The sequence below is a fragment of the Felis catus genome, chromosome C2 (assembly GCF_018350175.1).
Source record: "Felis catus isolate Fca126 chromosome C2, F.catus_Fca126_mat1.0, whole genome shotgun sequence".
Taxonomy (NCBI): domain Eukaryota; kingdom Metazoa; phylum Chordata; class Mammalia; order Carnivora; family Felidae; genus Felis; species Felis catus.
In genome coordinates, this window is record NC_058376.1 from 60,070,767 (window position 1) to 60,095,779 (window position 25,013).

Below are 25,013 nucleotides of genomic sequence, written 5' to 3' on the forward strand. Positions count from 1 at the left end.
GCCTCGCGCGCAGCCGCACTGCTGTTCTCCGTGCACCCTTCCCCCTCTACTTCACGACCTCCGTTTTCCTACTGGGCTGTGGCTTCTGGCGTCATCTTTCTCCTCCCATCCCTTACGACACTACTTGTGGGGCTTGCCCGGTAGGCCCTGGCGGTAAAATCCGGATTTTTCCACCCCTCCCTCTCTTCTCTCACTTCAACCAGACTACCTTTCTCGACCCCGTTCTTCTAGTGGGTAGTCTCTAGAATGACCTTCAAACACTGTCTCCTAATAGGATTTTATAAAGATTGTTCTTCTAAATGTAAAGAAATCTGGGGTAGACTCAAACTAATGAGATGTTTTTAGGACTAGCGTAATTAACAATCGGCCGGATAATTTGGCCTCCGTCCAGCACGATCCAAATTTTGAGGTCATGTGATCGCCTGGGATTAAACCTGGGATTTCACCGGCCAGCCACTGTGGGACAACGCTATCGCTATTTCCGGTCCCTAGATCGTAGCATAAACGTCACTTCCTTAGCAATGCACTTTAACCTGTTTCACGCACGCCTGCTACATTACAGTTTACGACGTAGTCTTTGTGATTTTTTTGTGTGTTTTTTTCTCTAATCGCAAGAACATTAATGTTCCAACGATCCGCAAAAATATAAGCCCCCAAAATGCATCACGCCCGCCTGGGACGGCGGGGCGGAGCTCGAGGTCACGTGACTGTCTAGGCCCGCCCCTCTCTGCAGCTGAAGATTTCCCCTCCCGCAGTGACAGAGCCTCTGCTCCGTGATCGGTACTGCTTCTGCACCTCGCGCCCGGGCAGGTGAGCGGCGACCGGTAATCGGTGACTGGTGGGGATAGGACAAGGGGTGGGAAGAGGAAGAGAAGGGAAAGTGTGAACGGAGGCCTCAGTTGTCCAGGGCTTCCCGCTGTCATCCTGCACTGACTGGGAGCTCTTTTCTCCAGTTCTCCTGACCCTCGCTTCCCCTACTGTGGTCGCCCCCGCAACCTGGGAGTGAGATGTCCACCTTTCCTGTGGTTGGGGATGAGTGCGGCCATTATGGTTCCCTACTTGGAGTCAGGGGCTTACTGTAGTGGTTTTGGTTCAGCCATTTCTCAGGGTCTGCAGTAGTCTTCAGGTCCTGTTTCCGAAAGCCCATTCTTTGGCAGAGGCCCTACTCTGTATCTTCAGCCGCTGGCTGGGGAGCCGGGGAGGTAGGAAAAACCCTGGAGGCAGAGGCGTATCCGATGAGACAGGCTTGGGAGAGAATGTCACTGATGTGGCCCTCACTGCGGAGTCACTGTAAAGCTTTCTTCCGAATGTGCTTTCTCAGTCATTCTGAGTTTTTTATCTGACATCCCTGCGAGAGGCGTTTTGTAGATGTTCACGTACTTTGGTTGGGCCTGGAAGGGCCTTTTACCTTTCTCTTCTCTGATGTTATGGTGCAGGAAGGGAGAAAACAGTTGAAAGAATAAAGATATACTACCTTCAAAACAGGAGGTGTTGGTAATGCGACAGTCTCAATTGAATGGCGAGGTGTTGAAAGATGATGGTGTTGCGGCTTCTTGCCCTACAGGAGACCCAGACTAGCGTATGGGAAAGTGACTAGGTTTCCCCGAACGGGAAGTAATTCTTAAGAAACTGATGGGTTGGAAATATAATTAAACCAAATGTATTTGACCTGAAACTTAAAGGTAGGGAGGTTAAGTCGAGATATTGTTTACTTCATATTTTCAACCTTTGACATTCTTTTTTTTTTTGCCATTGCTCCCTAAAATCCTACTTAATCACCACCCCCAATCAATTCCTTGACCAGTAGTAAATTTATATTAAGTAGCACTTGTATTCCTTCTTAGCTTTCCCTATTGTATAACTCCAAGGGACTTCTTCAGATTTTGATGATTGTGTTTTGTGAAAATACAGAAACTATTTTGCTTAGGTTTTTGCCCAACCCAATGTAATCCCATTTCATATGTAATGTAGTAACCAGTGTTTTGACCCCAAACAGTGTGATTTAGGGAAGAGTGTTTTTCAGTTTGGGGTTAAACTCTTTTATTTACACCTCAAACTCAGGAAATCTTCTGGTTCTTTTAAATTGAAAGGCCTTACAAAAATGACAGATTTGATTTTTAAAATTTAAATTACACTTTTTTAAAATCTGAAAAGTCATATTCTCTATTAAACCTTGTAATTTTCTAGTCAGTGTAATGGAAGAATCCATTAAAAAGCTGAAAAGTGAGAAAGATGGAATCTGTTTTTGAGTAGTAGAATGTGACTGGTTTTGGTTTTTTATATCATCCAAATTCTCTACAATAAACTGATTTTGTTAAAGTGAACAAAAGGTTAAAAATTCTAGCACAATATTAATTTAACAAAATATTTTTATAGTAATTTCAAAATCGAAAAACTGATCTATGGATGCTTCTTGCTAGAAAACTTAACTTTAAAAATGTTTTTTGCTTTCCCTAACTAATAAAGAAGACCACTATTCTGATTTACAGTTTCAACATTTGGTGCTATTTTCCTAATCTGTTGGTGTGTTTATGTAGCCATGCCTGCTACGAATATAAATATAGTTCCGTCCATTAATTTGCTCCAGAGTGAAGTTCCCTGATCTCTAGAGGAGAGAAAAACATAAGCAGTGTTGCTTCATTGGCCAGGTGACATTCCATCAAATAGGACACATTTTTTTAAGAGCCCTAGAAGTCCAAACCAGTCCTGTCTGGGTGAGACCAAAGTAGGAAAGAGAAAACCAGCTAAAGAGCATTGAGTACTAGAGGAGAAAATGTCAATATGAAAGAGGTTGTTAATGAGTCTGCAATTTTACCGCACAATTTCCCCAATTTTAGGGAACTATGAAAGCAGTAGCTTAGACCACTAATGAAATTGGAAGCAGGAATTGGTGACTAAATTGCTCCTCAAGTTGAATGTGAAAAAGAGCTTTAACATTATGCATAATTCACACAGAAACAAACAAGTGATTTGAAGCTAGGAAGGCATTTCTGAAACTAGCTTTATCAGTTTATGAGTATTACATGGAGAAGCCTTAACATTCATTAGGGAATTGTGCTGTAGTCCAACAGTAAATGACCCACGAGAGTTTCTGTGTTAAGGTCCCTGACACTGCTTGTGTGCTTACTCTGAAGTCTTTCTTATATTTCACTGCCTTTATAGATTATCACCACCACCAAGAATGTGTTTTCTCCCCCTATTGGCAGAACTAGACTTTTGGTCCTATAGACTATTACACAATATTTTCTATTCTGTTTCACTTTTAGCACATTGTATTTAATTACTGTTGTCTGGGCTTTTCTTTAGTAAACCATAAAGCTCCTAGGAGTTCAAGGATAGTGTCTCTACCGTTGTGTCTTCAGAACCAGGATGCTGAAGTACCCGATGGGTCCTTAGTAAATTGTTTATTGAATGAGTGACAATTGAACGGGAAGATTAAACTATTTTTAAACCTGTTGCAAATCATAGCTCCTTCTAAGGTTGTGCACTAGGTATTAGTTTTCAAATATAAATTGGTAATAATAACCATCTAAATCATGGTCAGAGGAATGGAGATAAACCAGATAGGTTTTATTAATGCACTGACCAACTTATTTTCACAGCATATGGTTACTAATAAGTATGGTTATCATCCAAGTATGAAAGGGAAGGGAAGAACAGTGAGTTGTACTTAAAAATATGGCTCTCTGTTAGGCTACAAGTGTTATAGCACTAGAGTTAAAATCAGAAGATCATCAGGGCGCCTGGGTGGTTTGGTCGGTTAAGCGTCCGACTTCGGCTCAGGTCATGATCTCACGGTCTGTGAGTTCGAGCCCCGTGTCGGGCTCTGTGCTGACCACTCAGAGCCTGGAGCCTGTTTCAGATTCTGTGTCTCCCTCTCTCTCTGCCCCTCCCCTGTTCATGCTCTGTCTCTCTCTGTCTCAAAAATAAATAAACGTTTAAAAAAAAAAATCAGAAGATCATCATTCAGCCCTACCACTTTAGTTACATGTTTTTTTAAATAAAGTTGGGAGTAGGGGCTTAGAATTTGATACTTAGGAATTCTCCTCTCACAGGTATTATGAGTTCAAGTGACATAAATCCTAGATAATCTATGTGAAAGTATTTTAAAAACTAAGTGGTATTTAAATGTAAAGCAATAGGGGCGCCTGGGTGGCGCAGTCGGTTGAGCGTCCGACTTCAGCCAGGTCACGATCTCGCGGTCCGTGGGTTCGAGCCCCGCGTCGGGCTCTGGGCTGATGGCTCAGAGCCTGGAGCCTGTTTCCGATTCTGTGTCTCCCTCTCTCTCTCTGCCCCTCCCCTGTTCATGCTCTGTCTCTCTCTGTCCCAAAAATAAATAAACGTTGAAAAAAAAAAATAAATGTAAAGCAATATAATGTAGGCTTTATGAGAATAGGTTTCCCAATCATATAGACCTGGGTGCATGTTCTGGCCCTACCACTACTTTAGGCTGTGTGACCTTGGACAATTTACTTAATTTAAGCTAAAGTGTTCTATAGATGTATATTCTTTTTAAGTTTATTTATTTACTCTGAGAGAGGGAGGTAGAGGGAGACAGAATCCCAAGCAAGCTCCACACTGCCAGCACAGAGCCCGATGAGGAGCTCGAACCCACAAACTGTGAGATCATGCTCTGAACTGAAATCAAGAGTCGGACGCGTAACCGACTGAGCCACCCAGGAACCCTTAAACTTAAATTTTCTTATATTTATCTCGTAAGTGCCATTAAATTAGATCATGAATGCAGGAAGCCTAGTACATACTTTGTAAATCTTTTGTTAACTTTACTCATGTCTGGTTTGGTTTTATATATTGAATTTTTAAAGGAGACTTAAGACATCCTATAAATTCAGGAACAGGTTTGGGGGGTGGAGAAACAAGTAGAATTTGAAATGATGCTATTACCAAAAAATAGAGGACCAAGAAAAATGTACTTACAGCAAAGATTCTAAAACAGATTTATCAATAGAAGCTGAGAAATATCAACATAAGTCCCATTATTTTGGCAACTGCAGTGACTTAATATCTTTAGAGATTTTCCAAACCTTATGTTTATTAATATTGGCGGGGCGCCTGGGTGGCGCAGTCGGTTAAGCGTCCGACTTCAGCCAGGTCACGATCTCGCGGTCCGGGAGTTCGAGCCCCGCGTCAGGCTCAGGGCTGATGGCTCAGAGCCTGGAGCCTGTTTCCGATTCTGTGTCTCCCTCTCTCTCTGCCCCTCCCCCGTTCATGCTCTGTCTCTCTCTGTCCCAAAAATAAATAAACGTTGAAAAAAAAATTTATTAATATTGGAATCAATTTAAGGAAGTAGTTCTTCTGTTTCTAAATTTTTAGTCCTACAGTGTGTTATAGAAATATGTTAAAATTGTATGGAGCTAATGGGGTGCCTGCATGGCTCAGTTGGTTGAGCGTCCGACTCAATTTCTGCTTAGGTCATGATCCTGGAATTGTGGGATCCAACCCCTTATCGGGCTGTGTGCTGAGCATGGACCCTGCTTGAGATTCCCTCTTTCTCTTCCTCTGCCCCCCTCCCCAGCTTGCATTCTTGCTCTCTCTCTCTTTCTCTCAAATTAAAAAAAAAATTTTTTTTGTACAGAGCTATAGAGCAGGGACTTTGAGATTATGTTTATGTTTAAAAATTTTGCCTTTTACTTTACATGTTTTTATCTCTTATTTTTATCCTCAGATGAAGTAGACAGGTATATAGAGAATATAATGGAGACATAAACTGAAGTAAAATATTCTCCCTTCTACATTGATGATTCACAAAGATTAGTGGCTTTGTATTGGAAAAAAATATCAGTGAATTAAATAATAATTGAAGTATAGTTATCATGAGTTTATGTTTCACCTTAATCCTGAAAAATTATTACTCATTTGTTCTAAGGAAAGATTTTATTAAGAGACTATTGAGTTTTCTTTAATGTCAACTTCTGTATTTGGTGAAATAAATTGTCAGTGTTTTCCATTTAATTTCTTTTTGTAGAAACTTTTAAAGTTTTACAGTTCTGTTTTTTCCTCTTGTGAAATGGAAGTGACTCTGGTTTGTATAAGTGTATGCTTTTATGTATGTAGTGCGTACATATTATATATAGTGTAAATAAATACATATATATTTTTTGTGAGTTTGTATTTATAAAGGTAGCTGGAATGAATGTATATTTTCACAGTATAGATTCTTCTTTTTACTTGAAACTATCAAAGCCATTTTAAAAATTAACTACTGTGAGTGAAATTAATGATTAATTTATTTGAAACTCCTTTTTATATTTGTAGTTATCTGTAGTTAATAAGTTTCACAACTGTCATCAGACTATTTTTAAAAATTGGTATTCATAGGTATTTTCAGATTTAACCTGTGATTTTTGTTGTTGGTTTTTATTGGTATCAATATAACTAGCTTCTAACAGTAAAATTTTCAGTTTTGAATCTTAATGTTATCTGTAAAAACTATTGTTCTTTTGGGGCATTTGGGTAGCTCACTTAAGTATCTTGGCTCCTGATTTCGGCTCAGGTCATGATCTCACAGATCGTGAGTTCAAGCCCCATGTCAGGCTCCATGCTGACAGTGCAGAACCTGCTTGGGATTCTCTGTCCCCCACCCCCACCCCCCACCCCCCATCCCGCCCCTCCTTCACTTGCACTGTCTCTCTCAAAATAAATAAATAAACAAATAAACTTAAAAAAGCTATTGTTCTGGTGATAAACCTTTTTAAAAATTATACCTACAACATGTCATGTTTTCTTTCTTTTCTGAAAATTAAGTAAGCATATTTTATTGAAAACAAATGGTATGATGCAGAAGAGCTCCAGATATGTCTGAACGCTGAAAAGCAACCAGACTTTATGTTTTGTTTTAGTTATTTCTTAGTTAAATTTTTTAAATAGGAGTGTTATTTTATTATTTTTTTATTTTATCATTTTTATTTGAAAGAGAGAGCAGGGGGAGGGGAGAGAGTGAGAGAGAGAAAGAGAGAGAGAATCCCAAGCAGTCTCCACACTCAGCACAGAGCCTGTGTGCAGCTTGAGCACCCACAACCCTGGGATCATGACCTGAGCCAAAATCAAGAGTCAGGCACTCAACCTGACTAAGCCACCCAGGCACCCCAATGGAGTGTTTTTTTAAAGTAAAATAGAGGGGCGCCTGGGTGGCTTGGTCGGTTGAGCGTCCGACTTCGGCTCAGGTCATGATCTCACGGTCCGTGAGCTCGAGCCCCGCGTCGGGCTCTGTGCTGACAGCTCAGAGCCTGGAGCCTGTTTCGGATTCTGTGTCTCCCTCTCTCTCTGCCCCTCCCTGTTCATGCTCTGTCTCTGTCTCAAAAATAAATAAACGTTAAAAAAAATTTTTTTTTAAGTAAAATAGAGAAGACTAATTGGAAAATATTCATAAAATTCAAGAAACAGCATGATTAAAAAAAGAACTATGTAGTAGTAATTGTATATACCTATTGGAAAAGTTGGAAGAAAATGCATCAAAATAAGTGATTATCTCTAGATTAGGAGATTAAAGAAAGATTTAGAATTTATTACTTTACCTTTTGTATACTTGAATTTCTACAATGAATAGTTATTGCTTTGGGCACTAGCATTTCCTTTTTAATTTGATATAGAGAATTAAGACATTTAAATAATGATTTCTTCTTAATTCTCTGAATATCTTAAATGAAAATGTTCCAACTTATCCAGATAACTGAATAAGTTATTTAATTTTATGGGTCCAGACATATTTTTAGGCTTATATAAGCACAGCAAAAATTTAAAAGCAGAAGTAAATCCTAGCATATAAAGCAATTTAATATCTGACAAAGTGATATTTCAACCCACTGGGAGAAAATGGTGCATATATAATAAATATAACTGATATAACTTGTCTGTCTAGAAGAAAATAAAATTGAGCTGCTGCTTTGCAGCATACCCACACAAAACAATTTTGGAGGGATTAAAAGCTTAAATGTAAACAATAAAATATTTAAAATATTAATCTGTTGAATTTTCTTTATACATATAGTCTAGATGTGGTAGTTTTAAGTGGCAAAGATAAAGGACAAAAGGCGAATTGAAAAAAAAAATGTTTGAAATAACAAATACAGAGTGTAACAGATAAAGAGTTAACACTTATAAGACCTATTGCATGTTAAGTAAAAGTCCACATGATAGAAACATGGGTAAGCATATGACCAGAACTTCATAGAAGAGAAATCCAAACATTCAGCATACTTAAAAGAAAATGTATAACTTCACTAGTAATTGATATGCTAACAATGAAATATTATTTTATGACTAGCAAAAATTATGTGGTAAACCTACTGCTCGTAGGGTTCTGCGGTAAAGGATTTTCTCATAAGATGCTAGTGGAGATGTGAATTGTTACAAGTTTTTTAGTAAATAATTAGGGCAATATCTGTTAATATTGAAAATATATGTTCTTCCATTGAACATTACCACTCCATGGAATCTTTTCCTTAGAAATAAAAACACCAGGTGTGCGTGGGTGGCTCAGTCGGTTGAGCATCCGACTTCAGCTGAGGTAATGATCTCATGGCTCGTGGGTTCGAGCCCCCCGCGTTGGGCTCTGTGCTGACAGCTCAGAGCCTGGAGCCTACTTCGGATTCCGTGTCTCCCTCTCACTGCCCCTCACCCTGCTCGTGCTCTCTCTGTCTCTCTCTCTCTCAAAAATAAATAAACATTAAAAAAAAACTAAAAAAAAAAAACAAACAAAAGAAAAACACCAGGGGTGCCTGGGTGGCTCACTTGGTTGAACATCCAACTTCAGCTCAGGTCATGATCTAATGGTTTATGAATTCAAGCCCCTCATCAGGCCCACCGCTGTCAGTGCAGAGTCCACTTCCAATCCTTGGTCCTCCCTCTCTCTCAAAAATAAAAAAAAGAATAAAAAGAAATACCAGTAACCAAGCATGCATTTAGGTAAGTGTTGATTGCAGCAATGTTTTGTAGTAGCAAAAGCCTGGGAACAAAGGGAATGCCTGTCAATAGGGTATTGTTGTATAAATCATGGCACAGGCATATCCTGGAATATTTTTGCAGTAATTAAAAAATGGGAGTTAAATTTATACTGATGAGTTGAAAGGATCTCCGTCATGTATCTTAAGTAACAAAGGCAAAGTTAGAGAAATGTATATAATGAGATCCCATTTTTATAGAACAGTTGAAAAACACTTTGAGTTTTGTATATGCTTGTACAGTTGTTAACATTGGAGGGAGGAAATAAGCAAAAGAAAAAAGAAGGAAAGAAAAAAGGGTATCCACAATAACATATGTATGTAAAACTACCTGTTTGTGTGTCTACAAGATGAATTGCAGGAACGGATAGTCACCAGAATGTTTAGCAGCCATCTCAGAGTGGTTGGATGGGCATTTCAGGTGATTTTTACTTTTTTCCTTACAGTTTCCTATATTATGTGTTTTTATTTTTACAACAAATATGTAGTGTTTGTTATTAGAAAAAAAACTATTAACATTTTATTTTTTTAATGTTTTTATTTTTGAGACAGAGACAGAGCAAAAGCTGGGGAGGAGCAGAGAGAGAGAGGGAGACACAGAATCTGAAGCAGGCTTCAGGCTCTGAGCTGTCAGCACCGAGCCCAATGTGGGGCTCAAACTCGTGAACCACGAGATCACGACCTGAGCTGAAGTCGGACAGTTAACTTACTGAGCCACCCAGGCGCCCCAAAACTATTAACATTTTAAAAAATAAAAGTTCTGATAGGTCAAAGAAGGAATCAATAAGGGGGGAATACCACTTGACCAGAAATGGCAAATGTCTGAAATATTTTTTGCCTTAATTAGTGTGATGTCTGAGATGAAAGTGTGTTATTTATCCTGATAACACCATAAATTCTTCTTAATTTTGTATATGTGATAACCATTGGGTATCCAGTAAGAAATTGTCATTAAAAATGTGCAGGAAAATCATAGGCATTAACAGATCGGGTTGCAAATAAACATTTTGTTTTAGTTAATAAAAACAAAACAAAACAAAACCCTAGGTACAAGAGTAATTCTCCTTAGGAAAGCTTCAAATAAGAATGTCTTTTTTCTTTTCTTTTTCTTTTTTTTTTTTTTTAAAGTAAGCTTCACTGTCCTTGTGGGGCTTGAACTCATGACCCTGAGATCAAGAGTCACATGCTCTACCCACTGAGCCAGCCAGGCACCCCTCAAATAAGAATGTCTTTAAAGAGGCAAAATTAAAAGTATTTACAATTATTTAATACTTTATTTCAGTCCTTTTAAGAGGCTGAACTTAAATCATTCAGGCTGTGATAGAACATGGCAGCTGCTTTAGAGTTGGATTCCTTGCATGTATAAAGCATCTGTATTTGTTTCTTAGGTTGATACTTTTTGTTTTCCTCTTTTTGTTACCAATATTATTAACTTGACTGTATATATGTTCTTTATTGCAAACTGTACAAATTCTTTTTGAAAAGAATTGGGATATATGTAAATAAAAAGTAATTTTCAAGTAGTATTGAGAGGCAATATAGCAAGGAGGTTAAGGACCTAAGTACTGAAGACAGACTGGGTCACATCCTGGCTCTGCTGCTTCCAAACAGTGTGACTTTGGGGAAGTTACTTTTATCTTTCTGCATTTTTCTCAGCTTTAAAATAAAGAAAATAAGAGTGTTTACTTCATTAAGTGTTGTGAAGATCAAAGTAATACAAGAAAAGTGATTAGGCCTATTGGCACATAGTAAGATTTATATAAATATTTGTCATTATTATTTAGTTACTGTACTCTTTGCTCAGTTAAGTATATACAGTGTAGTTTTATTACTTGGCTTAATTGTTTTGGCAATCACTGAATCATCCCAACAATATTTTTAATCAAGTTGAGTGGATAGTACACATACAAATGAGTAAAAATTATGTATTTATATATATGTGTGTTTTCTCCTTTTCTCCTAGTCCTTATTCTTTTCTTACATGTATTTGTTCACGAATACATATTATTCTGGACCTTACGTTTTTTACTTAACAGGGGTATCTTGGGGATCTTTCCACCTTCATTCAGGTAACCTGCATCATTCTTTTAAATTGTACTAATGTGTCGTCATCATCATCTGTAACATTTATTGAGAGCTTATTACTGATCCAAGCACTTAACATTTGAGTTATATTAATTCATAGAAACCTCACAACAACCTTATGTGATGGTTGTTACATTTCCCCCATTTAACAAATGAAGCAAATTAGGGATGGGGTAGTTAAATGCCCAACAGTGTCACACAGCTCGTAAGTAATAGGACTCAGGATTTTAACCCAGGGAGTCTCTTTCCAGAGATTCTATCTTGATACTACTGAGTATTATAGCCTCTTATCCTACCACAGGTTATGTAGTCTCTATTTTAGTGGACATTTCCAATCTTTTGTTGTAAGAAACAGTGCTATAATAAATATTTTGTTAATAGAATACTTTGTACACATAATTTCTAGAAATGGAAGAGCTGGGTCAAAGGATATGTACTTTTCAAGTTTTGGTGTGTATGGCCAAATTACTCTCCAAGTTAGCAATGCACAGAGGTTCACATTTGTCTTCGGTATTGTGCTGAAATCTGCCAAATCATTTAGCTTGAGTCTTTGGGAAGCTGAATAGGTAAAGGCCTTTACATTTAGCATCCCTGAATTATGAGTGATCTACCATCTTGTGATAGCATAGGTAACCTATCATGTGTAATCAATGTAACAATGTCAGTATGGGAACAAGGTATGACCTTTGGACTTCCTGTTACTTTCAAATAATTGTAAGTATTCTGGATATAAATTGAAATGCTGTTTATGTGATTTATACATTGAGATGCTATAAACTGTAGTTTGAATGCATATCATTGAAAGAGCAAAATGCTGCAATCATCAATGTACATTATTAAAAGTAAAATGCTGTGATTGTTAATAATTATGGAAGTGCTTTCAAATAGTTAAATAGGGAATCAGATTGCCAATTATTAAGACCATTGAGAGTGTGATTGTTAAATGTACAAATAATTATATATTTTCTTGTGAAAAATGGGTTTTCAGTAATCTGCAAGTCCTAGTCTTAGGTTTTGCAGAATTAGGCAGTGGGGGGCTTTAGTCAGCAGTTACATCATCCGCAGATTTTTAAAAAATTTTTTTAATGTTTATTTATTTTAGAGCAAGAGAGACAGAGCATGAGTGGGGGAAAGGCAGAGAGAGAATCCAAAGCAGGCTCCAGCCTCTGAGCTGTCAGCACAGAGCCCAGTATGGGGCTCAAACCCATGAACGATGAGATCATGACCTGAGCCAAAGTTGGATGCTTAACCAACTGAGCCACCCAGGCACCCCCATGAATTGTTTTAAACACAATATACGTCTGCTCAATGTTCTGCATTTCATTTGTTTCAAGAAAGGGAAAAAATTATTATTAGTTCAAAAAGCAGGCAGAGTGACCCAAATTCTTTAATGTGATCCAAAGACACTTAAAATTTTGGGAGAGAGAGAGAGAGAGAGAGAGAGAATGTGTGAGTGAGTGAGTGGGGGAAGCGCAGAGAGAGGGAGAGACAGAATCCCAAGCAGGCTCCACACTGTCAGCAGAGCCCTACACAGAGCTCAAACCCACAAACTGTGAGATCATGACCTGAGCCGAAATCGAGGGATGGACACTTAACCAACTGAGACATCCAGGTGCCCCTTTAAGTTTTTTTTTTTTAAGATTGTATTTTTTTAAAGTAATTTCTACACCCAAGATGGGGCTCAAACTTAACAACCCCAAGATCAGAATCACATGTTCTACCAACTGAGCCAGCCAGTTGCCCCCATAAGCTTTCATTTCTTACAGGTAAATACCGAGTAGAATGACTGGATCATGTGTGTGCGTATGTTTAACTTTTTAAGAAACTGCCAAATTTTTTCCCATAGTGGTTGTATCGTTTTACATTACAGCAGTATATGATAGTTCTAGTTCTGTGTCTTTACCAACATTTCCTATGGTAAGTCTTTTTAATTTCAGCCATTCTATTATGTATAGAGTGCCATTTTGTTGTCATTTTAATTTGTCTTTCTAATGATGTTAGGCATCTTTCATGTAGCTATTTACCATCCATATATTTTTTTTGATGAAGTATATGTTCAAACCCTTTGCCCATCTTTTAATTGTGCTCTTTAAGTCCAGTTTTGGGGAGTTTTAAGATATATTCTAGATAGGTCCTTTATTACATTTATGCTTTGCAAATATTTTCGCGCAATATGGAACTTGGCTTTTTGTTCTAACAATGTTATGAAGAACAAAAAAGTTTTTAATGTCCATGAATTACAGTTTATCAATTTGTTCTCTAATGGATTGTGTTTTCAGTATTGTGTGTAATGAATCTACCTAGTCCAAGAACACAAAGCAAGGTTTTACATTTAGGTCTACCATCCGTTTTTAGCTTATTTTTTTAATAAGGTACAAGGTATGGCTTGAAGTACATTTTTTTAATGTTTATTTTATTTTTGAGATAGTGAGTGGGGAGGGGCAGAAAGAGAAGGCGACAGAGAATCCCAAGCAGACCCCACAGTCAGCAAAGAGCCTGATGTGGGGCTCGAACCCACGAACAGTGAGATCGTGACCTGAGCAGAAATCGAGTCGGACGCTTAACTGACTGGGCCACCCAGGTGTCCCTTGAAGTACCTGTTTTTTGCATTTGCATAGATACTTAATCTACTACCACTTATTAAAAAACAATACTTTCTCCACTGATTTGCCTTTGTATTTGTGTCAAAAGTCAGTTGTCCATTTACGTCTGTGTTATATAGCCTTTTTGAGCTGATAAATGTTTATAGAATTTTAATAATACCAGACAGAACAGTGGAGATTTTATCTGTTCTTTGTAGAATGATTTGGTGTTCTAGCATTCATAATATTAAGTAAAATAACTGCTAACAGTATAACATTTTTAACTTATAGCATAAGTTTTTATATTAGAAGGTCATTCTTTGATGATGATATCTTGTTTCAGCTTTGGCCTCAGCTAAATACTGTTTTTTTAGATCTTGGCCATTGGGCATTATGCCAGAATATGTATTTAGTGCACTTCAAAGGAGTTATATCAGTTTTCACTCAGTGAATGAGCTTGCCTATTTCCCATACACCTTTTGCCAGTATTGTCACTGAGCAATGTTTAGTAATTACCTACTATGTGTCAGGATGCTTTACTTTGCAGTTAGGGGTACTCAACGAACAAAGCAGGTGTGGTCCCTGTTTCCCTGGTATTTACAGACTGGCAGTGGAGACAGATATTGAACAGCTCTGTTCACAGATTTTTAATTATACTGGTAGCAAGTATGACAAAGGAGCGATATTGAAGGCTGTGAGCACATACCAGGAAGTTAATTCCTTAGCAAACTATGCTTTTGAAAATCTCTATCTGTAATTAAATCCTTCTCTTCCCACAGACAATTTAGTTAAATAACTCTGGTTGTTATTAATCATGGAATACTAGGCAAGCCACTAGAAATGCAGATTTCTTACCCTCTGAATTGGAAATGTCTGTGAACTTTTGACTAAAGTCATGTCTTTAAATCCATGTTGAAAATGCTTTCCACCTATACTAGGCAGCATTCTTCTCCCTTCTGTGCATACTTTATCCTCTGGGTCATATTTTCATTATAGAGATTTTGTGAATTCCTGAGTTGAAGGTGAACCTGTTTATGGTGATGCTTTTTATAAACACTGGGTTAATGTGCCTTTGCACAGTTTGTGAACCTTCTATCCTTTCTATTCAAATCCATGAAATAAATGACAAGATGGATCCATCTGAATACATAAACATCATTTTATGACACAAATGTAATAGCATTTTCACTGCAACACTGTTGGTGCTGACTCTTGTATGTACATCGTTCTTAAATACATGTATTGTTTTTAGTTGGCCAGTTTGGCTGTTGGTGATATGTTTTCTTGGCAAAGCAATCCAGAAAATGTCTCATTAATTAACATTTAGAAGAGTGATATGGTAATTGTAGGCAGTTGTCAAGAGAATTTTCTAAGTATTTTGAGCAGTAGTTTTTTTTTAAAGTGGTTGCAAACTTCCTAGGTTGACTACTTTTGAAGGGGACAATTCTCTTGCATGACTGCTGACATTTTTTTTTAATTGGTAAAGTCACTTCATCTGCAGTTTGTGTAAGACAACCTATCCAAAATGCTCAGAGACCATGAAGGTTAAGGATCCTCTTGGAAGAGAATTTGCTAAGGACAGTCCTTGATACTGTGAACTTGGACATGCAGACTATTTAACACAAGAAATTTAATTATTATGATTAAATACATTAGGGGTTGGGGGAAGACTGTAGGATTTCAGATAAACTAATGCTTCATTTTTGTTGTTAGATTTTAAAGATAGTTCCAGTTTTTCACTTTCGCAGCATTAAATACATATGGAAATAAATACTTATCCATGTGTCAAATGTATTCCCAGAAGTTCAGTTTTTAATCAAAGGGTTTGAACATTTTTAAGGACCTTGTTGCAGTTGCCAAATTGCTTCCCATATTTTTTAGAAAATAATGAACCCAAAGTGGCCTTTGTTTGATGGTTGTAGGTCATTCTTTTTTTTTTCTTTTTTAATTTGAGAGAGAGAGAGAGAGAGAGCGAGCATGTGCATGGGGAAGGGGCAGAGACAGAGAGAGAGAGAAAGAATCCCAAGCAAGCTCCACACTCAGCATGGAACCCGAGGCAGGGCTCAGTCCCACAACCCTGGGATCATGACCTGAGCCGAAATCAAGAGTCGAATGTTCAACCAACTGAGCCGCCCAGGCACCCTGGTTATAGGTCATCCTTATGACCGTTAATCAATTCACCATCTCATTCTTTATCTACTTTTTATTTATTCTTGGAGTGTAGCCCTGTAATAATTTGATATTTTGTTGCTTTAAATCTGCACTGATCTAAAATATTAGTAATAATTTTTAATTGTGCATGTTTTGGGGCACCTGGGTGGCTCAGTCGGTTAAGCGTCCAACATTGGCTCAAGTCATGATCTTGCCCTGCGTCACGCTCTGTGTTGACAGCTCAGAGCCTAGAGCCTGCTTCGGATTCTGTGTCTCCCTCTCTCTCTGCCCTTCCCCTGCTCACACTCTGTCTCTCTCTCAAAATAAATAAAGGATTAAAAAAATTTGTGCATAAATTGAGTCAACAAGACAGTATGAAAGTCTCTTGAAATATGTAGCAACTCAAAGGCTATCATTTTATCAGTTTAGAAGTCTGTTTTTCTGTTTTTTAGTCTTTATTCTAGTGAGGGTTGGCAAGTCTGACCTATCTAAATATTATTACACTGTATTTAGTTCTAATACCATATATGATTGTTTCTAGGAAATACTTTCTCCCCCCCACATTTTAGCAACTGAAATTAATGTCTGTCCTGCAGTTTCTGCAGTGTAATAAAAGAGTATGTTACAATTGATGGTATCTTAGATGGAATACAGTATTACTTCTAGGTAGGAGTGTATGTGTGTGAGAATTGCTCTTAGGTGACATCACCATAAAGAGTATTTTTATGGACTTTTAGTTGGTTGCCTTACCTTGGCTTCCTCTAATCAATAACTTAAAATCAATAAAAGTGCACTAGCAAAATGTAAAAAATAAAAATAGCAAAAAACGGGAAGCCATCCAGGTACCCAATAAGGAGAATTCTTAGGTAAGCTATGGTATCCATTTAATAAAATATTATACAGTTTAAGATGATACTTGTGAATAACAGTATATGAAAATGTATTACAGTATTGATTACAATTTTTGTCAAAAATTGTTTATGAGGAGATAAGTCAGTAATATTTAAGTGATGAGACTTTCCCTTGGATACTTTAAAAATTGCAAGCATACTGCTTTTGAAAATAAATTTTAAATAAAAGTATAAGTATTAAAGGCTTTATTTTCTTTACTGTTTATATCATTTGGCTCTCTTCTTGGCTGTTTACATCTTAGGTAAGTTAGGATATAAATTAAGGGACTTTCTTCTTGGACTCATTTCTTCTTAACCTAAAATTAAGAAAATGTTCTAAAAATTCACAAAAAGTCAAATGGGATGTTAATATTAGCCTCACTAGAGCTTTGTACCTCCAGTTTAAGAAATAAGAAAAATAAGATGGAATTTCTCACTCAGGTACTAGTTAGGTAGCTTCATTGTTCCAAATTTATGAGTCTATTAACCAGCAAGTTTCCACTACTATTCCCTGCTTTTAACAGTAGCAAAATTGAGTCTGTTTTTGTTAATATTCTTACTTGCTTCAAAGATGATTATTTTCCTCTGAGATATGTCCATTTACTTTGCAGTTCATTAATATTTACTTTTTTTCCCTGCTGTTATAACCAGTTAGGTTTGTGTTATGAAGCTAGGTGTTAATAAAATACGGCAGTATGCACTGTTCTTTAAAAATTAATTTTTTAGGAGATGGATATTTTAGGAGCAGTCAATTCTTGGTTGTTCTACTACTTACTCTTTAACTTTTGAATGATCTGTCATCTTTTTTTCATCTCTTTTCTTTTGCAAGAATATTAACCTTTGTAATTCTAACATAGACTCAGTTACTAATGGAAAATAGACACCCGTGGTTTTAAAAAGAGAGGTAATAGGGGTGCCTGGGCAGCTCAGTCGGTTGGGCATCTGGCTATTGATTTCTGCTCAGGTCATGATCTCATGGTTTGTGGGTTCGAGCCCCACATTGCGCTCTGCACTAACAGCGTGGAGGCTGCTTGGGATTCTCTCTCACTCTCTCTCTGCCCCTCCCCTACTTGCATGCTCTCTCTCTCAAAAATAAATAAACATTTTAAAAAATAATAAAAAGAGAGGTAATGAAGATTAAAACTGTTGGTAATATAAGGTCTTTTGAATTATTTGTTATGAAATGCCTACTTGTTAAAATCGGACTAAATCTGTGCTTCACCGATTTATAGCACTATTGTCTTCAGTGGGTTGTTTGAGTCTCAAAACCTATTTCCTAAGCAAACAGTACCATCATCATAGGACTGTTGTTAAGTGTTAAATGAGATGTGCCCATTTTTTAACATAATGCCTGGAGTGTAATATGTGCTTAATGAATAGTAGTTGATATTATCTGTTTTTAATTTCAGGCATTTTATCAAGTTACTGCTGTGCAAGGCACTTTGATGTTTGGAGGGAAGGGTAAGAAAATGATAAATATGCTCCTTGAAGGCAGAAATACTCAAATATGTTCATGTTATGGCTTACCATTTATCATAGGCTTCTAGCCTATAAATTCATACCATACAACTTATACAGTATTTTGTGTTTTTTAAAAAAAATTTTTAAGTTTATTTGGGAGAGAGAGAGTGCACATGCATGCACGAATTAGGGTGGGAGGAGGGGGTGCAGAGAGAGAGGGAGAAAGAGAATCCCAAGCAGGTTTCATGCTGTCAGTACAGAGCCAGATGCGTGACTCCATCTCACAAACTTGTGAGATCACGACCTGAGCCAAAATCAAGAGTTGGTGCTTAACTGATGAGCCACTCAGGCACCCCCAGTATTTTGGGGTTGTTTTGGCTAAAACTTTGGACTATCACACTCAATATAGTACAGTTTTACTTATTAAAAATTTGAAGTGAAAGGAATCTAATTGTTTATTTCTAGAAATCCTATAAAAATTGTTCATGGACAGGCCTGTCAACAAACCAAAAGCATAGCTGATACAGTTTGAATTCTGTTTTCCACTGAAGTGTCAACCCTAGCTTTTGTCTTTACTATTCCTTTTCAGGAATGCCTTTAGTTTGATAAATGGAGAGAAGCATGTGTGCATGTCCTCCAAAAGTTTCATTCCAATAGAAATAAAGTTTTCCTGATTCCATTAGTCCAGTTTGCCACCAGTAATTTTTTTGTACTTCTCTACTCTTTGGTTCCCACTTTTGTCTGCACATTTCCTCATTGTCCATCTCAGTAATTTTTGTAAACTATGTGAGTAATGACCTTATGTTTGCCTTTATTCTTAACCCTTGGTCTATTCATTGTTCTTTTTTTTTAATAGCAATACGAAATATGTGTAACACATGAAAATATTTATTCTTAAAACTCTTTCTTCTAATGTTGATTAATTTAGTAGACCAGTAAAAGCAACAAAGACCCAGATGCAAGGTGGCCTGTCTGCTTAGGTTGGCTCCCTACAAGGTCCCAAGTTTGCTCATGTCCCATGCAGGTGAGCACATCCCAAGCAAAAAATGTTTCTCATGACCTGTATCTTTTAAAGAGCAAAGAAATCATTTCCACAAGCTTTTCAACAGACTTGGCCTTACCTCTTATTAGAGAAAACATCATTACACACTCATTTCTAACCAGTCATTCGCAAAGGAACTGGAATTACTTTCATGGGCTTATCAAAATTTGAACCAATTTAGGGTTTTATTGGCAAGATACAAATGGAAATCTAGTTATGCATAGTCATCTGCTGCATAAGACTTTCTAATGGAGATACTAGGTGGGTTGATTAAGTAGAATGAGTAGGAAAGTGTTTCACAAAATGGTTTAACACTGTACTCTAGAAATATAATGTTATTAGCTTATTACTATTATGCTATTGTTATGTTAATGTTATTAGCTTATTACTGTTACTTTGTTATGACTTATTCTGTAACTTTTTGACCAAGCATAAGACTATCAACCTGATTTATTTTGCCTTTCTCTAAGAAGGTAAACTATGTACAAAATTAAGTAGTATGTGTCTCAGGATTTTATATGTAAATAACATTGTCATGGAACCTTGGTATTTGGCCCTTACATAACACTTCATACTTGCCCCCACTAGCCCCCAGTATTTCTGGAATGATGAAATTACCAGGTATAGTGCTTCAATCAGTAGCAATTTAGAGAGAACTTTATAAAATGGAAGAAACAGAAGTGACCCTCTAGTGTTGTGATTTGCTACTGCAGTGTTCTGCAGTGTGGAGGAGAGACTGATGACTCATTAGATCAGATGGTTGCCTGTGCTAACTTTCTGGATTTTTTCCCTTCTATAGCAGGGTTTTGTTTTGTTTTGTTTTTAATTTTTTACAGATATGGGTAGAAAACCCTACAATTTGTGACTATAGGAATCTTAGTTGTAAATTGCATTTACTTTTTATCCTTAAAGTAGGAATTGAGAAAGTAAAGGCAAGGTTTTTTTTTGTAATCGTTGAGTTGATTTCTCTGAGTGCAACCATGTATACCACATTGTTTTAATAAAAGCAGTTGTTCTTAAGGTAGATATCATGCTTTTTTTTTTTTTTAATGTTTATTTTTGCGGGGGAGAGAGAGAGGACATGCTTCTACCAGGAAGGAAGGGGCAGAGAGAGGGAGACAGAAGAACTGAAGCAGGCTCTGTGCTGACAGCAGAGAGCCTGATGTGGGGGCCTGAACTCACAAATGGTGAGATCATGACCTGAGTTGAAGTCTGACGCATAACTGACTGAGCCACCCAGGTGCCCCTATGCTTTTATTCTTTAAATGATGGAAAGCAGCAAGAATAGCTGTATTTTGTAATAGGAAGGAGTTATTAAATAGCATATAAAACTTAATGTAGCATGAAATCGTATCATGTTATTTTGGACATTATGGAGATTTGGGATAAGATTAACTTTCAGTGTAACGTGACTTGTGATGTAATTTGCTTATTTCAAGTTAAAATGGTGTCTTTTTAAAATGTTTATTTATTTTTGAGAGAGAAAGAGTGTAAACGGGGAAGAGGCAGAGAGAGAGGAAGACACAGAATCTGAAACAGACTTCAGGCTCTGAGCTGTCAGCACAGAGTCTGACATGGGGCTTGAACTCACAAACCACGAGATCATGACCTGAGCCAAAGTCGGATGCTTAACCAACTGGGCCATCCAGGTGCCCCTAAAATGTTGTCTTAAACATCTTTAAAAGCCTATGCTTTTTCACGTAGAGGCATAAGCATTAAATAATGAAACGGATTTTAATGTGGGGTATTTTTTTTTAACTTATTTACTTAAATTCTTCAGATTCTATGTCTTCCTTTCTCTCTGCCCCTCCCCTACTTGCACTCTGTCTCTCTCTCTCAAAAAAAAAAAAAAAAAACTTAAAAAAATTAACTTATTTACTTAAATTCAAGTTAGTTTTCATACAGTGTAGTATTGGTTTCAGGAGTAGAACCCAGTTATTCATCGGTTGCATATAACACCTAGTGCTCATTCCAACAAGTGCCCTCCTGAGTGTCCATCACCCATTTAACCCATCCCCTTACCCAACATTCCTCCAGCAGTCCTCAATCTTTTGTTCTCCGTATTTAACAGTCTTTTATGGTTTGCCTTCCTCTCTGATTTTATTTTATTTTCCCTTCCCTTCCCCTATGTTCATCTGTTGTGTTTCTTAAATTCCACATATGAATGAAATCGTATGATATTTGTCTTTCTCTGACTGTCTTATTTAGCTTAGTATAATACACTCTAGTTCCATCCACGTTGTTACAAATGGCAAGATTTCATTCTTCTTGATCATAGTATTCTATTGTGTATGTATATATATGTGTGTGTGTGTGTATATGTGTATATATACATATATATGCATATATACATACATATATATACATATATACGTATACATCTATATACATATATACATATACATATACATACATACATATATATATACACATACACACACACACACACACACACACACACACACACCACATCTTATTCATCCATTCATCAGTCGATGGCCATTTGGGCTCTTTCCATAATTTGGCTATTGTTGATAGTGCTGCTATAAACATTGGGATGAATGTGCTGCTTTGAATCAGCATTTTTGTATCCTTTGGATAAATACCTAGTAGTGCAATTGCTGGGTCGTAGGATAGTTCTGTTTTTAATTTTTTTCGGGAATCTCCGTACTCTTTTCCAGAGTGGCTGCACCAGTTTGCATTCCCACCAGCGGTGCAGAAGAGTTCCCCTTTCTCCATATCCTCACCAACATATGTTGTTTCCTGAGTTACTGATTTTAGCCATTCTGACAATGGTGAGGTGGTATCTCACTGTGGTTTTGATTTGTATTTCCCTGATGGTGAGTGATGTTGATCATCTTTTCATGTGTCTGTTAGCTATCTGGATGTCTTTGGGAAAGTGTCTTTTCATGTCCTCTACCCATTTATTCACTGATTGTTTTTTGGGTGTTGAGTTTGGTTAAGTTCTTTATAGATTTTGGATACTAACCCTTTATCTGATATATCATTTGCAAATATCTTTTCCCATTCCATCAGTTGCCTTTTAGTTTTATTGGTAGTTTCCTTTGCTGTGCAGAGCTTTTTATCTTGATGAGGTCCAAATAGTTCATTTTTGCTTTTATTTCCCTTGCCTCTGGAGACATGTCTAATAAGAAGCTGGCTGTGGCCAAGGTCAGAGAGATTACAGCCTGTTTTCTCCTGTAGGATTTTGATGGTTTCCTGTCTCACATTAGGTCTTTCAACTATTTTGAGTTTATTTTTGTGTACGGTGTAAGAAAGTGATCCAGTTTCATCCTTCTGCATATCACCGTCTAGTTTTCCCAACACCATTTGCTGAAGAGACTGTCTTTTTTCCATTGGATACTGGGGTATTTTTATTTTCACTGTTTTCATAGATAACAACGAAGGGTGATTAATGGGTGCAAAGTAGTATGTTATGAATATGCTTATCAAACTGCTATATTAGCAGCCCTGTTCAGTGATGAAGTGAATATGTCTATCTAATGAATAATTTTTATTTTATTTGTGAGGAGGAAGCAATTTCCTATTTATCTTATAAAATAGATATTGTATACGATGGAGTGCAAAACTTGCTTGGAATAAGAGAATGTACAAGAGCATACAAAGAAATTTCCCTGCTTACAGTAGTCTTCTATAACATCCTGTTCTCTGTCAGGACTGGGAAGAGCTTGGTGGGTATTTATTCACTCTTTACTTGTTTTTCTCTTCTTGGGGTGCTTTGGTGAAAAAATTTTAGAAGTACAGTGGGAACCCTTATCTCAGTGCTGTGGGAATTGAAAATTCAATTTTCAGAAGAGCCCATTTCCTTGGACCAGTCCTTGGAAGTTTCTCAAAGTGTTTAGATGTTAAGAAGTCGGAGCCAAAAACTTCTGGACATGGAGAACATATTGTCCAACTCTATCAGAAAATAGTTCTTTAGAAGTTAAATAAACTCTTAATTGGGACTTCTTTTCCTCTAACTACTGTTGATGGGTTCTATCTAAGTTTCTGTTGAAGGACAAAAAGCAAGTTCCTTGTAGAAACTAAGGCTTTGGTTGTAAGGGGACCTGACCTCTGTGTCAGTAGCTTGACTTAGCCCAAACATTACCCTAAGTGCTCTGCTTTCTAAAGCCACTTTTGTATCTCTCTTCCCTTTTCACAGAGTAACTAGTTACAAGATAACTAAGAAAACAGGCCAGAGATCTTTGTGGTTCAAGTGTGAGTCTAAGTTTCACTTATCCAGGGAGTAATTATTTACTTTATTCAATACGTGAGCATTTTGGGTTCTCTGGAATCAGATGCCTAGAAAGTCTATTGTATAAATAAGATCTTTGTTAGGGATCCACACATGTGAAAGGAAGGAGACAGACTCCAAGTTGGGAAGGGAAGAAGTTGAAATGCAACTGAAGCCTAGAAAAGCCTTAGCCGACTCTGTAGGGAAATCTGGAGTGAGTGTTACTTATAAGAGTATCCCACATCTCGGTTGACATGACTGGGTCTTTATACCTCCATTTTGCTCAGTCACCAGGTACAGGTTGCCCTGTGAAGGGTGTGAACATGGCCAAGGCAGCTCTGTGACTGAGGCAGACCCTGAAGGGTTGACTGGTGGCTGTTGGCTGTCCACTGATGACATTCCACTGTCCTTTGTTAAAGGAGGGTCTGGATGCTGCATCTCTGAGTCTAATTTTTTTATAAATGCTTATGTATTTATTTTGAGTAAGAGCACAAGTTGGGAAAGGGTAGAGAGAGGGAGAGAGAAAATCCCAAGCAGGTGACACGGGACTGGATCCCATGACCGCAAGATCACCACCCGAGCTGAAATTAAGAGTCTGATGCTTAACCGACTGAGCCACCCAGGCTCCCCCTGAGTCTAATTTGATAAAACTATTGCCTTGAGGCAGAGACTGTTGTCCTTCATACCATATAAGATTGTTTAGATGCAGACAATAGAAACCAGCCTTGTGAATTTAGGAGGCAGAGTAGTGCAGGCCGTAAGGCCCAGAGGCATTGGAGTCAGTTTGCCAAGATTCAAATCCCACCTTTACTTCTCTCCAATTTTGTGATCATGGGCAAACTTACTTAAATCTCCATTCCTTAGGTTTCCCATTTGTAAAATGGAGGTGGTATTGGAAGTTACTAAGTAACTATTCACTGAGAGCTTCTTTTCTTTGTCCAGGCATTGTTTTCCGTGCCGTCATGAAACTTGCATTCTAGGGAGTGATACAGATGGTAAAAGAGTGAAATAAAAAGAAAAATTATATTCTTTCAGGTAGTCAGTTTATAAGTGCTGTGAAGAAAAGCAGGGTAAGAGCCTTGAGGCTGACAGTGGGAACAGGGAGACTGTTCATGGGAGTGAGAAAACACATTCTGGGCAGCAGCACAGCAGGCGTAAAGGTCTGAGTTGCTGGAGCCAAGATTAAAATTTAACTGTGTTAAAACATCAGAAGTGGACAGAAAAGTGCTGGGAATTCCTGCTTTTTATACTTCAAAAACTGATGTTTCCATAATTTTCTTATTTTATCCTGAAAGATGTGTTAAGAGCTGGGGATATATTTGCAACCACTTCTCTGCATATAACTCAGCGGAATACAAAAGGCTAAGTTACTCATAATTGTTACCATTTTTTTCTTCTCTTAACACTGACTTTTTAAAAAGTAGAATCCTCTTGATTTGCTGTATAAGAATATTAATCAGATGAATACAGATTTGTGGATCTAGTGAAAGCATCTCTAAGTAAACTTACAGAATTATTATTTAGGCTCTTAATTCTCTAATTGGATGTTATTGTTTCTAAGGTCTCCTGTCTTTGGCATAAATTAATATATGCCTAAAAATAAAAAGT

General features: G+C 37.3%; 1 protein-coding gene across 3 annotated transcripts in view; it reads left to right on the plus strand.

Annotated features, from left to right (window-relative positions):
• The first annotated feature begins 27 nt into the window (after positions 1-27).
• The window catches only part of ATP6V1A (ATPase H+ transporting V1 subunit A), a 66,258-nt gene continuing 41,272 nt past the window's right edge, over positions 28-25,013 (plus strand). The window contains exons 1-3 of one of the 3 annotated variants that reach the window (XM_006936055.5): positions 227-810; positions 18,078-18,129; positions 19,058-19,153. The gene's annotated coding sequence lies outside the window, so the exon portion shown is untranslated. Of the gene's footprint in view, positions 141-226; positions 811-18,077; positions 18,130-19,057; positions 19,154-25,013 lie in introns of those variants that run through there. The other 2 variants (XM_023260146.2, XM_006936054.5) reach the window with 2 other exon arrangements.